This window comes from Urocampus carinirostris, chromosome 6 (genome assembly GCF_059441175.1).
Source record: "Urocampus carinirostris isolate Australia breed hairy pipefish chromosome 6, RoL_Ucar_1.0, whole genome shotgun sequence".
Classification (NCBI taxonomy): Eukaryota; Metazoa; Chordata; class Actinopteri; order Syngnathiformes; family Syngnathidae; genus Urocampus; species Urocampus carinirostris.
In genome coordinates, this window is record NC_142354.1 from 37,682,290 (window position 1) to 37,699,720 (window position 17,431).

The following is a 17,431-nucleotide window of genomic DNA, read 5'->3' on the forward strand; positions in this document are numbered from 1 at the left end:
TTAATTTTACTATCTGTAATTTTATGCTCATGAAATAAATCTCATTATTGTTAGCTGCACCACTTATCCTCAGTAGGGTCAGGGGGGTGCTGGAGCCCATCCCAGCAATCATCGGGCAGTGGGCAGGGGACACCTTGAACTGGTTGCCAGCCAATCGCAGGGCACACGGGGACAGACAACTCGCTCGCTCATTCACACCTAGGGACAATTTGGACCGGCTAATCCACCTGAAATGCATGTCTTTGGGTTAACTTGTGTGTACATACATGTATGTCAAAATGTCACGAAAGCATACCCACGCAAGCACGGGGAGAAGATACAAACTCCGCACAGGAAGTCCGGTAGCTGGATTTGAACCCACAAAGGAGGTTCTCAAGACCTTAGAACTGTGCCGCACACGCGCTAACCACTGCGCCGCCGTGCTGCCCATGAAAGAAATCATGCCATCGGGAGGAAGCAAATAAATTAACAACCATGGCGGACGAAAACACAGAAACAATTGAATGGAAGGCAAAGTGGCGCTTTGGATTTATTAATATTTGGAAGGACAACTCTTCAGTTTCCGGTAGCACAATACTTTTCACATTGCTACGTACGCTATGCCGCTAACATCTCTGAGTACCGCAAATGATGACGGCATTGCGAGTGATGTCACGTGTTCTCTCCATCCGTTTATGTATTTATTTTGCCATCCAAAAAAAAATGGCTCTTAGTTCAAGTCAGTTGGAAAGTGCCAACTGCTGAATTCAAATTGTGTCTTAGTCATTAAGTTTGATTAAAATTGCACAATAGGATTTGGCACTAACTCCTACACGGATCTTCATAAGAAGGATCGTGTTTGTAGCACGACTTAATTGTCAAACAAGAAAATGTTTCCAATATATAATAATTAAAAAATAATTGGCCCGTTCTCCACCTCCCGAAAGGATCACAGTGAACCCTAAATATCTATAAAACACATTTTCCTGATTGCCAGAAAACATATTCAAATAGTAATTCAACATAAACAATACATTAATAAAATACATAAGATGACAACAAAATCAAATGTGAGTTTATCATGATTCATCCTATTGAAGGTACATGTGTGCTGTGAGGTGCGGGAGTTGGGGGGCTACGGGAGGATTGACGGTGAACAACTCTTGATGAAATGTAAGCACTTGATGTACAGTTTTAGCAAAGCACATGTAGGATTCAGTATGAGCAAAGGACTGGTGTAAAGCTGGGATTTACACAATAAGTGTTGTCATGTGTGTAGCAATATTTCTGACAGTTTGTTTGTAGAGTATGAGTGCTTATTTTGGAGTGTTATTTTTATGAGTCTTTATTTTTGATACAAAGCGTGTCCTTTTATCTTTTTTATCCACAAGTTATTGTTTGGAGTTGATGAGTGTGCTCTTTTCGTTACTTTATTGAATACTTGTAATTGGATGAAAATGAACCCGGTGAAAACATGTGGAACTTTAAAAAGGGAAACTGTTTATTGATACTTAGTTTAGATAATTGACTTGTCTTTGGAGAATGTTTTTATTGATTATTGTGAATAACATCATATCAGTGGATGGATTCAAACAGGCAGGACGGCGGCGCAGTGGTTAGCGCGTGTGCTGCACAGTTCTGAGGTCATGGGTTGAAATCCAGCTACCAACATTCCTGTGCGGAGTTTGCATGTTCTCCCCATGCTTGTGTGGGTTTCCTCCAGGCACTCCGGGTTCCTCCCACATTCCAAAAAGGTTAATTGGCCGGTCCAAATTGTCCCTAGGTGTGAATGAATGGCAACCAGTTCAGGGTGTCCCCTGTCCACTGCCCGAAGGTGGCTGGGATGGGCTACAGAACCCCCGCGTCCCTTCTGAGGATAAGCGGTGCAGATAATGGATGGATGGATGGATTCAAACAGAGTGGTGCACACAGCCTTATTCCAACACACAACCTTCTTATTTCACAGAACCCCTTTGGGTGAAGCACAGGCTATTTTAAATATGTATCCTTGTGTGTTACCTTAGGTAATTTGGGACCTGTAACATAAACAATGTAGACCTTGCGGCAGGTACTTTGGGCCCAAATGGGTAAAGTGAGACAAGACTTTGACAACCTTGTTCAAGAAGGAGTCGAAAATAATCGCAGTTGTGTCTTTGTATTCCTGGCCTTATTTGATTGGGCTAAGACCCCTTTTCTGCATAAATTCTTCCATGCCTTTTATATGTTTTCTATCCAACCATTTTAAAATGAGTAGGAGTAGGCTACACAGTAAAAGCACAGGTTTCAGAATTGCAGCTTGCCTGTGGGGTCGTAAATCTTTTCTCCAAGTAGGTTCTGCACTGACAGGCTAGCTCATGCGTGTTGGGGTTGCTTGTGTGGGGTTGACACAAGCCACTGAGGGAATCATCTCTAAACTGGCGAAGAACACAAAGACTCATCTGGACCCATGTGGCTGCGTTTTGACCAGGAAGAAGTCGCCAATTATGATTCGGCAACTTGGCCTGGCTCTTGAGAGGGAAAAGCACTGTCAGGCTGGACAGATGAAAGAAAAAAATAAGGAAGAATGTGGGCCGCCATGACAGTCTGGCTCAGGTGTGCAACTTGACCCATTAATAATGTCACATAGGGATTGCTAGCTGCAAGTATAGAGATTTGGCACTAACTCCTACACGGATCAGGTGCAAAAAATTGAGTGACTCGTGAAGTCATGTGCTAGGAAAGACTTCTCACCAACGGGAATATGGACACCTAATATAAAAAGATAAGAATCATTTTTTAAATCACAATTTTAACAGACTTGAAGTGCTGAAAATAAGTAACAATTGTGTATTGCTAGTCCCGATGCCAAAAACGTTTTCAATTGGCAGAACAACAACTGTTTTATTTTAAAGTTTTTTTAATATTTGTCCATTTTGGTGTTATCATCAACACAATGAGTCATTGATGAGCCAATGACCTGTTCTGGTGAAAAAAAGTTAACATATTTTGTTATAATTTAATTGAATTATTATAAATTAACTCAAATATCAAGATTACATCATTACATCAGTTACACATGCAAAAACTATATGAACGACATATTCATAAGTAATCTTAAGTGTTGGGGTCATATTTGACATGTTACATGTTGAAGTGTCCTTGGGTAAGACACTGAACCCCTAATACCCCCAATAAGTAGGTTAGCGTCTTACATGGCTGCAATACAAGGCCGCTATTGGGAAATGTGAAGCACACTGTAAAGCGCTTTGGGAAGTCATTGACTTGAAAAGCGCTATATAAATGCAGATCATTTCATTTCATTTTAATAATGTTTTGAAGGTATTTTTCCCAAAGAGGTTTTGCAGTTGTATTTTTATGAGGACAAAGTGTGCATTTTAAGAAGATTTCTTTTTTTCAACTTCACCAAATTATTTGAAATTACATGAAATAAAAGGACACAAAATATATCCATCCATAATCTGCGCCTCTTATCCTCAAGACAGTTGCGGCGGTGCTGGAGCCCAGCAGTCTTCAGGCAGTGGGCAAAGGACTACCTGTACTTGTTGCCAGCCAGTCGCAGAGCAACCGACCACTCACTAGCTCATTAGCACTTAGGGACAATTTGGACCCGCCAATTAACCTGACATGCATGTTTTTCAGAATGTGGGAGGAAACCGGGGTGCCCAGAGGAAAGACTCGCAAGCATGCAAACTGCACAGGAAGGCTGGGAGCTGGATTTGAACCTATGACCTCAGAACTGTGCCGCAGAAGCTCTAACCACTCAACTCCTGTACCAGCCTGGACATAAAATAATATATTAAATTTAAGTCAAGTCAAATCAAGTCATGTTTATTTGTATAGCCCTTAATCACAAAGAGTCTCAAAGGGCTGCACAGATCAAAGACTATTGCAAACTATTATTACAGACTATTAACCTACATGAGGGCAAATGATACATTTCTACTGAGGTTGCAGATCGAATCTCAGGGGGAAGAGCATTCCACAGCACCGGGGCCCGGATGGAGAACGCTCTCGAACCTGCGGATCTCTTCTTGGCTCTTGGGATCACTAGTAGATCAGCGTTTTCAGAGTGAAGGCTCCGGACCGGAATATAGGGGGAAATTAAATCAATCGACAATTGAATTAAATGAAATAACATACAAGGCGCAGTGGTTAGCGCGTGTGCGGCACAGTTCTGACGTCATGGGTTCAAATCCAGCTACCGACTTTCCTGTGCGGAGTTTGCATGTTCTCCCAGTGCTTGCGTGGGTTTCCTCCGAGCACTCCGGTTTCCTCCCACATTCCAAAAAACATGCACATCAAGTTAATTGGCCGGTCCAAATTGTCCCTAGGAGTGAATGAGCGAGCGAATTGTCTGTCCCTGTGTGCCCTCCGACTGGCTGGCAACCAGTTCAGGGTGTCCCCTGCCCACTGCCCGATGATAGCTGGGATGGGCTCCAGCACCCCCGCGACCCTACTGAGGATAAGCGGTGCAGATAATGGATAAATAATGGAAATAGCATACACTGCACCAGTAATGTATCCTAAAACAAAGACATTATTTTGCACTGAATGACAGTGTTTATTAAAATAAATGTGCAAATGTATGTCAATGTATTGTCCCTCAATTGGAATAGCTTCCTGAAATATGTTTAAAGGTCAGATATACCATTGAATACGAGTGATTGCATTTAAACAAATGTGTTATAGTTTTCATTATTATTTATTAGAGTAGTATTCGTACCATCTCAGTTCGACAATTTAGACTGATTCATAAATATTAAGGAACAATACCCAAAACAACTTTGTTCAAGCGTTGATGAAGTAATCTGAAAGGCAGATGACTAAAATGTGTGCTTGATTGTCACTCATTATCCCTCATTACCAAAAATACGCACATCCACATGACATTTAAGTCCTGATTAAAGAAAATAAGACACATTATCACAAGCTTCTCACTGTTTACATTGATTGAACAATTCAGCAAATTGCCTTGATTGGGAAAATAACCATTGAATCGTTTTGTGTGCCATTTCAGCATGAAAGACAAATAACAATTGTGCTATTCTGATCAATCTAAACAGAATTGATGGTGAAAACATATTTCCACAAGTTTTACTGTACCGGAAGATATTTATTTGTCAACACGATATGTTCCAGAAAGCATGTACAGACAAATCTATCACACTTACTCTGGTGAGAGTCACCAGTGTTACGCTGATTCTTAAGGACTGAAACATTATCTTAATTTTCTCCATCCATCTTCAATTTGTCACACAAAAAAAAAAAATATATATATACTTCAACTTAAACACAAAAAAGACGACAATATTGTTCGGCTGCAATCATATGCTACTTTTTGTACACGTTTTCGGTCGGTTAAAGAAAATGTGCTGCTAGCCTCAAATGGTCACTTGCAGTTTGAACACTTGGGGCTCAAAGCAGAGCCAGAAAAACGAACACACACTTTTGCTCCTGTTTTATTCTGTTTGATTGCCCTCCTGATCATTTCCAACTTCTACCCTTCAACAACTGTTACCATAGCAACGGTGACTTTGTCTTAGATACACAAACACGTCGGTAGTCACAAAACTCTCTATTACTATAAATAATAAATGCAACTGATATTAGAAACCGTATATAAAACCACTCTTATTGCCTCCTGTTTTCTTGCTCTAACAAAATAAAAATAGGACGGTAAGACAAGCGTACGAGTCAAATTGCATCAGTGCATTGACCTAAATACCTCAGAAAGTAATGCTTCATTCTGACCATTATAGAAAAGAAAATAGAGCCTATTAGGGCCATGATAACAACACAGGTTCCATTTTGCACTATGAAGGTTGACACAATATCATGTACAGAAGCTCCTTTAGTGATGAACATTCGAGTAACAAAAATGGTAGATATAAATATGCCGAAAAATATCCAGACATTGCTATAAATTAGATTTTGTGTTGTAATTCTAGGTTTTTTTTTTAATTGCCCAAAAACATTACTTTGGTCTTATTCACATTTAATGATAATGTGTTTATTCAAACCATTTTTAAAATTACTTTTACTATTGATGGTTGTTACTGGTTCAGTATAATCATTGTCACTTAAAAATATGTTGGTTTCGTCTGTGAACAGAATGATCCTATTTACATGAGACGCTGGAAAAAAAAATGTATGTCCTCACACGGATGCTTGTGGAACCCAACATGAAATACTGATATTGTTTGAGCTACAATGTTCCATGGTAACATATTATTTCCTTCTTTTTAGGCAACTTTTTTTCAAGATAAACGAGATCAGCTTAATACGTCATGGGAGAATGGCATTACTGATAACAATTGCTTTTTGAGAAAAAGGCTAAAAACTGTTAAACTTTGAAAACAATAGTTCACTTAATTACCCTTATTCTTTATATTTTAAAACCAGCTCGGTGGCCTTGGGGGTATGGCGCCCGCCCCGAGATTGGGAGGTTGTGGTTCAAGCCTCGGCCGAGTCATACCTAAGACTTACAACATTGGTACCCGTTGCCTCCCTGCTTGGCGTTCAGCATTAGGGGTTGGAATTGGGGGGTTTGGTCACCTAATGACTCCCAACACCTCAGTTGGGTTGAGCGAAGGGGCTGGGAATCCCCTCCTCTAAATCGATCTCCCAAAAAGAGTCAGAAATGACTCTAGCCACCTCCCACTAGGCTACCACTATGGCTGTGGTATATAATATAATTGGTTATATAAAAAATATGAGTATTGATAACACATAATGACTTTCTCGAAACAGTTGCTAATTAGCAATTGATTATTCAACTATTTTAAAAAATTATATTGTATGCAATAATGGCCTTCCAGTACATCAGTACTGCCATTATGTGGTAGGTGTAAGGCTGACCGGCAGTCTACAAAATGCATTATCTTGGAAAATGATTGCAATATTCGGATAAAACATATAGATTTTATACAAAAAAATATCGACAATTTATCACCTTTTACATTTTGGGTATCCCTTAAGGTCATTATCACATGCCAACATTGAAATCGAGACATATCCAGTAGGGTGGTCCTTATTTTTCGACTTTTAAAATTTCATGCTCTGACCCCTTGAATATGTTCCAATATATACAAAACGTAATTAGGCAAAGTTTCATCAAAATCAAAGGATATTTAGAGGTCGCTCAAGGCCTCTGAAATTTTGGTATGAAAAATAAGGATTTTTCGCACATTATATCAGACCTAGTGTACAAAGTTACTTGTAACTTTTCTTGTGTTACAATTATAAGCAATGGACTGAAATTGGATGTTCTAAAACGCCGTACACATAGGGTTAAGATTTCCGTTTTTTTCTCGAAAATTGCCAAAATTTTACCATTTTGGGAAATTTCAAAGTCGTTGAGCTACCTCTAAATATTATCCAAATTGTTCAAAATTGCACACAGTGTGTTTTTATCGATATAGGAACATATCTGGGGGGTCAGAGCCCAATATTTCAAAAAAAAAAATTTTCGACCCCCATTAAGGACCACCCTAATATCCAGTAATGCCATTTTTGCAGGAAAATGTCCAAGTAAAGACAAGAAGCAATCATTTCCTTAAATAAAGGATGTGGTGAGTAGGGAACCTTCGGTAGCCTTTACCTGCAACTCCGGGGTGGAGAAGGGAGGACTCGGCTTTTTCATCATTTCAAGGTTATGTCAAAGCTTCATTGACCGCGACACAACGCGGCTGACGGGCCGTAAAGCACAAATTAACAACACACACACCACACACACACAAAACACACACACACACACACACACGTGCTCACGGCCACACGTACACACTGTAATTGTTAGGTCTTCGACAGTTTCCGGCAGTAAATCCGCAGCAGGGGAATGCTGACATGTCGTTATAAATTATAGACTGGATTGAGTGCTGAAAAAAGACAGCAAGGCCACCTTCAAGCTTTCCGACGATGGAGCACAAAAGCTGGATAAATCAAGCTGTCACAACTCTTGGTGGATCAGGATACCCCCCCCACACACCACATACCTGATGCCAATCCACCCCCAAGCGGATACAACGCTGAACGGCTAAACTTATTATTTATTGACGGCAAAACCCATAAAGAGTTGGACAATGGTTAATTTAATCAAGTGTAACTGAACTTTCCTCCCACTATTCCGAAAGAAAAAAAAAAATCATGCCGCTCTGACAGTTAATCCGCTTTCCCCGAAACGCTCCCAACAGGATTAGCCCCCAGAGGGGAGCCAGGATGCATTTACGAGTGAGGGTGGTAGAGAGAGCACAAACATGAACTGGAAGCAAACAAGGTGTGAGATGGGACAGACAGAGTGATCAAGATTTGAGATCTAGTGAAAAACAATCAAAAATGTTTTTGGAACTAGACGTGCACTTTCCGAGCGAAGGTCAATGGCGATTAGGAATTGCCACATGTTCAGTAAGTTCCACCATCAAAAAATGCACTAAGGATGGTAAAATCAAAACATTTAAGCCCACACACACTATTTTGCTTTTGGAAAGGAAAACACTGCGGCGCCAACGATGTTGAGTATCAACCATGTTTGATAATTCAGGCATCGGTCACCAAATTCTTCAAGTGTGCAGAGGAAACGGCCCGTCTTGCTATTCAATAATGCATGCTCAGTAGATAAAAAACTCCACAGTGACGTCTGAAAACATCTCAGAAGCCCTTCTAGGAGAAATTAGTCAAGGTTTTTGCTATTATCATTCATATCATATTCAATATTAACTACCGTAAATTCCGGACCATAGAGGACACCTGATTATAAGCCGCACCCACCACATTTCGGGGGGAAAACCAATTTTGTACATACACAAGCCACACCTGTATATTAGCCGCGTGCGCCCACATTGAAAAAACGCAATACAAACACGAAATTAACCCATACCCGATACAGTCCAATAAACACAGCCGGCAAAATAAACAGAAAATGATACCGGTACTTCAAATTCAATGCAGACCTGCAGAGTCCGGGTGCCCGTTGAAAGTAATCCAAGGAAAAAAGTGTATATTTCCAAAGGTAAGGGTGGGTGGGAAAAATATGTATCCACTATTGTCGGCCGCGTCCACAAACACGTCTCACCATTACTCCCCTTCCCGTCAGCCCGCATTTGCCCCGCCCCTTCTTTCTCATTTGCTCGTACAAAACATATCAGAATAAGTTTCTAAAATAAATACATTACAAAAATATACAGTTGCAAATACATATTATACATGGTTACACATATTTACAAAGAAGAAAGAAAGACGGTACACCGAGAGAGTTTTCAAAGCTTTAATAATAATAAAGTTACGTGCGGTAGCTCTGTTTCCTTCTATGTCGGACTGTTCGATTGCGTTTAGCTTGAAAGTTACGTCATGTGCCTTTCTTTTTGCAATATGCATGATGAGGATATGTCCACGCTAAATTAATTTGTGCACAAACTAAGAAGTTGAAGTCTAAATATTACCTTTTGTACTCGAGCGCCGCTGGCAGCAGTTACATAAATTACATAAATTGGCCGCATCACTGAATAAGCCGCAGGGTTGAAGGTTTGGGAAAAAAGTAGCGGCTTATAGTCTGGAATTTACGGTACGTACTTACGATGTTTCAATTTTTTTCACCCACAAATCAAGCTCTTAATTTATACAACTGAAAGTCCAAAATCAATAGCCTTCAGCTGGTACAAAATGCTGCAGCGAGACTTTTAACTAAGACAAGAAAGTTTGATAACATTACCCCGATTTTGGCTGACCTGCATTGGCTCCCTGTTAGCTTAAGATGTGATTTTAAGGTTATGTTGGTATTATACAAAATCATGCATGGATTTGCTCCCTCATATCTTTCAGATTTAATTTCGCCCTATGTTCCGGTCCGGAGCCTTCGCTCTGAAAATGCTGGTCTACTAGTGATCCCAAGAGCCAAGAAGAGATCCACAGGTTCGCGAGCGTTTTCCATTCGGGTCCCGGTGCAATGGAATGCTCTTCCCCCTGAGATTCGATCTGCAACCTCAGTGGATCTGTTTAAATCTCGTCTTAAACACACTTCTTTTCTATAGCATATCTCATCTCATTAGCCGTACCGCTTATCCTCAGTAGGGTCGCGGGGGGCTGGAGCCCATCCCAGCAATCATCGGGCAGTGGGCAGGGGACACCCTGAACTGGTTGCCAGCCAATCGCAGGGCACACAGGGACAGACAACTCATTCGCTCATTCACACCTAGGGACAATTTGGACCGGCCAATTCACCTGAAATGCATGTCTTTGGAATGTGGGAGGAAACCGTAGTGCCCAGAGGAAACCCACGCAAGCACGGGGAGAACATACAAACTCCGCACAGAAAGTCTGGAGCTGGATTTGAACCCACGACAGGTTCCCATGACATGAACTGTGCCGCACAAGCGCTAACCACTGCGCTGCCGTGCTGCCCTGTATAGCATATGAATAACCTATATTTTATGTTTACAATATCTGTGTATTATTTGTTATTGCAACATCTATTGCAGCCTGGTCATCCTGGACGGTGTCCCTTCTCAAGGTTTTTTTCATTTTCCTCATGTTGAGGTTTTTGAGTTTTTCCTTGCCCTCGTGCAGGTTATATATCAGGGGAAGGTGTAATAATAGTCTGTGGTTTGCAATTATCTGTGGTCTGTGCAGCCCTTTGAGACACATTGTGATTAAGGGCTATACAAATAAACATGACTTGACTTGACTTGAGTTATCCATCAAACACACTTCAGTTCGCTTTCCCTTTCATCAGAGTCATCGTTAGGTCACTGGAGATTCCTTTAATCCTTGCGGCTCGATGACAAGCAAATGCAATGTGGTCCATTACCACGGCAACCACCAATGACACCACAAAAATACGATTTTTTAAATCAGTGCTGCAATTCGGCCCTATTCTCCACTGCATGGTTGTTAATATGTGCACCTCTTTGTAATCGCTGTATGACTCCGTGGCAGTCGCTATTTTGAATGATCACATGATCTGAAAACTCGTGAACTAGGCAAGTGGGAGGAGAACTGAGAACCGCACAGCTGAACTTGGCTTCAAGTGTGAGGAGACATGAAGCCGTTGGCGTTCTGCAGCCAAACGCGCTGATGCTAAATTCCCCATTCGGTTGGCCCCAGGTGTGCATTGGGCTTTTTTGGCAATTAAGAAAAAAAAATCAAAAAAGGAACTTTTTTTTTTTTTTTTTTACATATTCTTGCTTGGGATGCACAATAAGAGCTTGCTCTGTCCACTCCACGCATCGGCCCGGTATTGCAGTACCTCCGGGAACGGTGCATTTGCAATGATCGCAGCAAGGCTTTAGGGCTAGGACCTTAGCTTGGCCTTTTGGCTGAGAGTAAGTGTCCCAGCTCCTAGGCTTTGTAGCGTATTATGAACTGACCGATAACGGATAATGGATAATGAATAACGAAGATAGAACAATAACCCTTAAAAACCCCAAAAACCCCCCACACGGAAAATTGTATCGACCCGATAACAACAACAAAAGCTGTAAATGATAATGTTAAAGAGACCCAACAAGATTCAATTAACAGTTCTTGTTAGAAAGATTTTAAGCAGTTATGGTCTTTGTTATAATATTTTGATTTTCTAAAGTTATACGGAAAAGCCTAACTTGGTCGAGTCTCCCCTATTCCTAGCAGTAATTTGCTTAAGTTATCTGAAAGCTCGGCCACTACTAGTTGTGTGTATCACGCTGTTATGATTGCACGAGTTCCTAAACTTCTTAGTGGCATAAGGATTTGGGTTTTTATTTGGTCGCATTCGCAGGCTTGTTGCGACAAACTTTGTGACTTTTTTGTACTAGACCTAAAAAAGTGGAAAGTACAATATTTTAATGTTTCATTTTTGTTTGGCAAGTCATTACTTTGCTTCACATACACCACTTTGAGAGAGCTCTCCAGTCAAAATTGGAAAAAAAACGTTACATTTGGAAGATGTAGTTTCCCCTTTTTGCACCATTATTTGTATAGTTATTTTGATGTGCTAAGATAATGCCACTTAATAAGAATTAGTGCATTTTTCTTAGCCAAGGCTAAGAAATCCAGTATTTAGTATTGGAGCACTTGTATCTTTAAACAAGACATATTTTGATAATGACCAAACGCAATAAAAATTACAATAAGGAAGCAACTATTAGTTGTATCTGATGAGACATCAAACTTTGTGTTTTATTTATATCTTTTAGGACGTATTTTCTTTTCTTCTTTATTTTACATAAGTTTCTGGCACCACGAGTAAAAATGGTTTATAATGAGATCAAATCAAATTCCTTTTCATATGTCATCTGTATCAATCAGACATGGGGACTTGAGACTTAGTGACTTGGACTCGAGTCGACTCGAGTCGCTGTTTTTATGACTTGTGACTTGACTTGGACTTGGCAATCTAAGACTCGGGACTTGACTTGTGACTTGACTTGCCCAAGAAAAAAATACTTGGGACTTACTTGGGACTTGAAGGTGAAGACTTGAGACTTACTTGAGACTTGCACATGTGTGACTTGGTCCCATGTCTGGTATCAATGATGGTCTAGTGATTAAGTTTCTACGCTTTCACCGCTGCGATTTCTGTGGCGTACAAAGTTTTGTGGTTGTGGTTATTCGTTGATCCATTATCAGTGTTGATTTTACCTCTGAAAAGTGATGAGTCCCGGGGACTCGCATGCTCAGAAATCTATGGGTCCCAACAGAGATCTATGGGTCCCCAAAATTTAGTCTTATCGAATGTGATCGTAAATCGGCGACAAAAATATAATATAAATCTATATATTCATTCAGTTTTAATCATCACATTATTAATTCATTTTCTGCATCAAATTATTGTTGGTAATATACCGATTAAAGGTGTCTTTTTTTATTTTCTTCTTTTATACTTCCTTTTTTTCTTAACTTCTGTATACAACATAATTCGTATAATCAATCATCAAAGCAAATGAGCTGTTTGAGAGCCGGCTCTTTTTAATGAGTTGAGCCAAAAAAGCCGATTCTCTAAGAAAAGACGGACTTCCTTTCACTACACAACGAGATCTCGTGCAGACGAAAACTCGAACCGCGAGACCAAAACAACAATGGCGGATCTGCCTGAAGAAAAGTTTGGAGTGGAGTAAATCTCTGTTTAAAAAAAGTAATCGGGTAATAACGACAATTTTGTGGCAAAAAGGTTGCGTCCCGGGGACGCACGTTGATTTGAGACTATGCGTCCCCAGCAAAAATGATGCGTCTAGGACGCGGGGACGCGGGCAAACGAGAACACTACATTATTGAACAATTACTGTGGTATACCATATAGTAACGCACACAAATAAGTATGCGTTTCAAATTTGTTTTCACCCTTATTTTGCATTAATTAAGGCGCACAGGGTTATAAGGTACACTTTCAAATTTCTGGTCAATTTGGGGTTTTTAGGTGTGCCTTACAGTCAAGAAAATATGGTAATTTCTCATTAGTGCAAAACTACAGAATAGTCGCAAGCTTAGGCTTGGTCTTTCCATTTTTTGTTCATTTTATCCCCATTAGGGTGCTTCTTCTTCATGACATTCATAAGAGGAGATTGCCCGACTGCGTTGCAATCCTGCTAAGGTTCCGATAATACAACATCCTCTTTAAAGCGGGTGTGGAGCCATGCTAAAGCCAACAACCCGCTGATGAGGGTGTCACTGAGCAGCGCTTAAAGCTGCAGCCTTTGATTAAGCTCCTCCGTTCCCAGCCTAATGCCCCTGCCTTGAATTATTCAAGTCCGATCGAGTGGAGGTGGGGGGAGCTAGCGGCCAGCTCATGCATGCTACAAGCTGGCTAAGTGTGTTAGCCTAAAAAAACATAATGCAATAAAGCTCGGCCATGCATAATGGAGGGGAGGCCGGGCCAGTGCCGTGGCAGGACAGCATTAACGTGGGGAGGGGCCCGAGATTGAGGATTGGGCAGCCATTTCATGCCAGGGCACACTCTGTTCAAAATACCCAAATTATGTGCTGGCACGGTTACTTTTTGTGTCCCAGTCAAAGGATTGATAAATCCTTAAAGGGCAAAAAGTTTCTAGGACTTTTTCTGCTATCATTAATTCATGTGTTTAATTCTTTAATCAACATCTGACTGCTTGGAACATGCACACAGATGCAATCTCCAATGTATTATAGACCCGTCGAAGAGATAGTGAGTAGTTATGTTGGGTAAAAAGGACACATCAAATATGTATGTCAAAATCAGTCATTTGATCTGTTTTTTTTTTTTTAAGTTTGATCTAAGCCTGCATATATGTTTTCAGTATAAGTATAAAACATAAACCAAAGGTGTCAAACTAATTTTGGCTCAGAATGTCATGTTCTGCACGGTTGTCATGGCGCCCAGCTGGCCCTGCCCCTTGACACCAGCTGACCTGCATATCCTGATTACTCCTATGGGTACTTAAACGCTTCCTTGGCCAGATCATTGTTTACCCTTGTTGAAAACCTGTTCATGCCTGTTTGATACCTGTTTATCCTTGTTGTGCTGGTTGGACTTTGTTGCACTTCGGTGTAACATTCTGAAAGATTCCTGCAAGTTCGGTTTAATCCCGTTAAATGCCTAGTCTGTAGTTTTGCCTGCATTTGAGCCTGCTTTGTTTTGTTTTTGGTCCGTTTGTGTGTTGGACAACTTTTCTTTCTCAATTAAAGTGACAGATTGTTTACACAAACGAGTTCCAACGTTCTGCTTCCCGACCCGCTTCGTGACACAGAAGTCAAATGGTAGAAAAACACTTCCGGAGTCCGGACCAGTAAATTAATGGCATTAAAAGTAGAAGTTGAGAAATTATCGGCACCGATATTTGAGAATTAGGCGGATATCAGTATCGGCCATTTTGATGCATTCAACAAGCCGATTTTTTAGACTAAGATTTCCATCGAGACTCCCTTTATGTCCTCCCTCTATAGTTCTGTCCCTTTCTGTCTGGCTCTAAAACAGGACTGCCCACACCGTTGAAATGTTGATGCACTTTTCCTTTTGAGTTACTTTAAGTCATGTTTGTTGTATTGATTTTTTTCATTTATTCATTTAAAATTAAAATCAGGGAGCTATTTAAATTTGTATGCACGGTTATACGAGTTACTGCTTAGCCTGATTTCATGTATGCACTGTTAGTTTTTCGTTTAAGTGAAATATTAGTCATGTTGAAATTCTAATGTATTTACTGTTAAAGGTTTCAGATAGCTTCTGAATATTTATGTAAAATTGTAACAAATATATATTTTTAAATGATCTTATGCCATTTTCTAAGTTTTTACAGAAAATTAATATTGGCTCCGAATATCAATCATTGGCCTCCTCTTAATACTAAAAACCGGTATCGGCTGTAAAATTCCATATCGGTCGATCCTTAATAAAAAGCGTGCCTTGGTTGCAGGGCTGAGGATCTTTTGGAGGCTCACAATTAAATGATGATTATGATTAAGGGGTGTTTAGATTCAATTTTAAATATTGTCGAGGTGAGGCTCATCTTATGTCAAATTAATGAGCATTTCTCGACAAAGGAGTATTTTTAAAAATGTACAATTACATGATAGTCCATGATTATTTGCTTAGTAACTACATAGGATTTTGTTTTATTTTATGAACATACTAATGAGCACTAATTGATTTGACTTATTGAATTACTTCTTTTTGATTTATTCTTTTTTTTTTTTATAAAAGTGTTTTAAAAATTCGCTGTTGGATTTCATATATTTTATAGAAAGGAACTAAACGTCTTTCAATTTTCTGCAAAGCAACCCAGATCCTATTTTTTTTAATATTTATTTTCTGATCCATGTACTAACCGACAATTTGCAATCACTCGTTATGATATGTCCATTACCAAATGTTGTGGTTAAGAGAGATATCCACAACCAACACCAAGCAATCAAATTGCCTTAGACAGCAAATCTGTGATTTGTATTTCAAGTAAAATAATATCAGGGTGGGTGTTTCTTCAAATGTTCTCTGGTTGATTTATGGTAATCAGAAAATACAGCTACAGTGGGTGGTTTGGCACTGGGGTGTCGGTGTTTGACGTGATACAGCTCATTTTTCTCTAATGCTTCTCTCAGCATTGTCTCCCAGGCCGGATTAAATCAGTTGGTGGGCCTAATACGGCCCACAACCCTATGCTTAACATCCCTGATACAAACATAACTGCTACATGATTAGCTCAGAAAACAAAATTGATGGAGCCACTGTGGCTCACGGATTAACACATCTATGTTAAATTTAATTCCAGCCTCCTGTTTGGAGTTTGCATGTTCTCAATATGTTTGAGGGGGTTTTCTAGGGGCACTCCAGTTCCCTCCCACATTCCAAAAACATGCACGGCAGGATGATTGGTCAGTCAAAATTGTCCCTAAGAATGAGTATTTGAGTGAATGGTTGTCTTTTTGTATGTGCCCTGTGATTGGCTGACAACTAGTCAAGGGTGTCCCCTGCCCACTGCCCAAAATCAGCTGTGATGTGTTCTGACGCCTCTGCAAACCTTGTGAAGATAAGTGGTTTAAAAATTAACGAATGAACAAAATGGATCCAGTGAGAGTTTCCACTCTTAAAACTGCTAGCAAAATTTGAAAGTAGCCTATCCTACATGTAGTACGAGAGTAGTGCTTGTCATTTTCTGTCATGCCCCCCCTCGGAGGAAGAAATCCTCTTGCGCTTCCAAAATAGATCAGTCCTCTCATCTGCACTTTTTTTTTTTCATTTTATTGAGTCACATGAGACTCTGCTCCACTTAGTATCTACACTTCATACTCAATTCTTATACTCTGTGTTATTTGCAGGGCGTGGAGATTAAATGTAAAGAATACATTCCCAATAAGCATGCCATTGTTCACTAGTGCAGTGGAGGCGCAATTGTATTTGATTCTTGGGAAATTACAAAAGATAAAAAAGTTCCCTTTGGTCAAACACAATAGTGTCCTCCCTTGACGAAGCCTTGCACCTCCCAAAAGAACCACTGCACTAGAGTATTCCCCCCTTTCCTGGATTTCTGTTAAAGCCTTTCCCTTCACCAACATCCATCTACATAGAAGTATCCATGGTGACAATACTATGGTCCGCAGTGCACACACTGCACGTAGCGTATCCCACTTCCCATTTTGCTTCCCTGATTAACAGTAAAATAACATAAAAAACAGTAAAAATAAACATATACACAAAGAAAAACTAAATCCTCTTTCGATTTAAATGCCAAAAAAACGGTTTCAAAAACATTGCTAGCTTAGTGCTAATGCTAAATAGTCAATGGAGTAGCCCATTCAAATGCTAACAATGAATAGGCTTCTACTTTAGAACTTTGAGACATTATAATTAGAATAGCAAATATTCAATACAACGGAACTTGTGCAGACAGGTAAGTAAATGTTAAGTTTAAACTTGGATCTATCCATTCTTTCATCATCTTCTGCTTATCCGGGCTTGGGTGACGGGGGGCAACAACCGTAGCAGGGAGGCCCTGAGCTCTGTAGGGAAATT

The 17,431-nt window shown here is 40.1% G+C and overlaps 1 protein-coding gene and 1 pseudogene across 2 annotated transcripts in view; one reads left to right on the forward strand and one right to left on the reverse strand.

Annotated features, from left to right (window-relative positions):
• magi3b (membrane associated guanylate kinase, WW and PDZ domain containing 3b) overlaps window positions 1-17,431 on the reverse strand; it is a 285,252-nt gene that overhangs the window by 146,809 nt on the left and 121,012 nt on the right. The gene's annotated exons all lie outside the window — the stretch shown is intronic.
• LOC148364745 (U2 spliceosomal RNA) lies at window positions 11,085-11,240 on the forward strand (annotated as a pseudogene).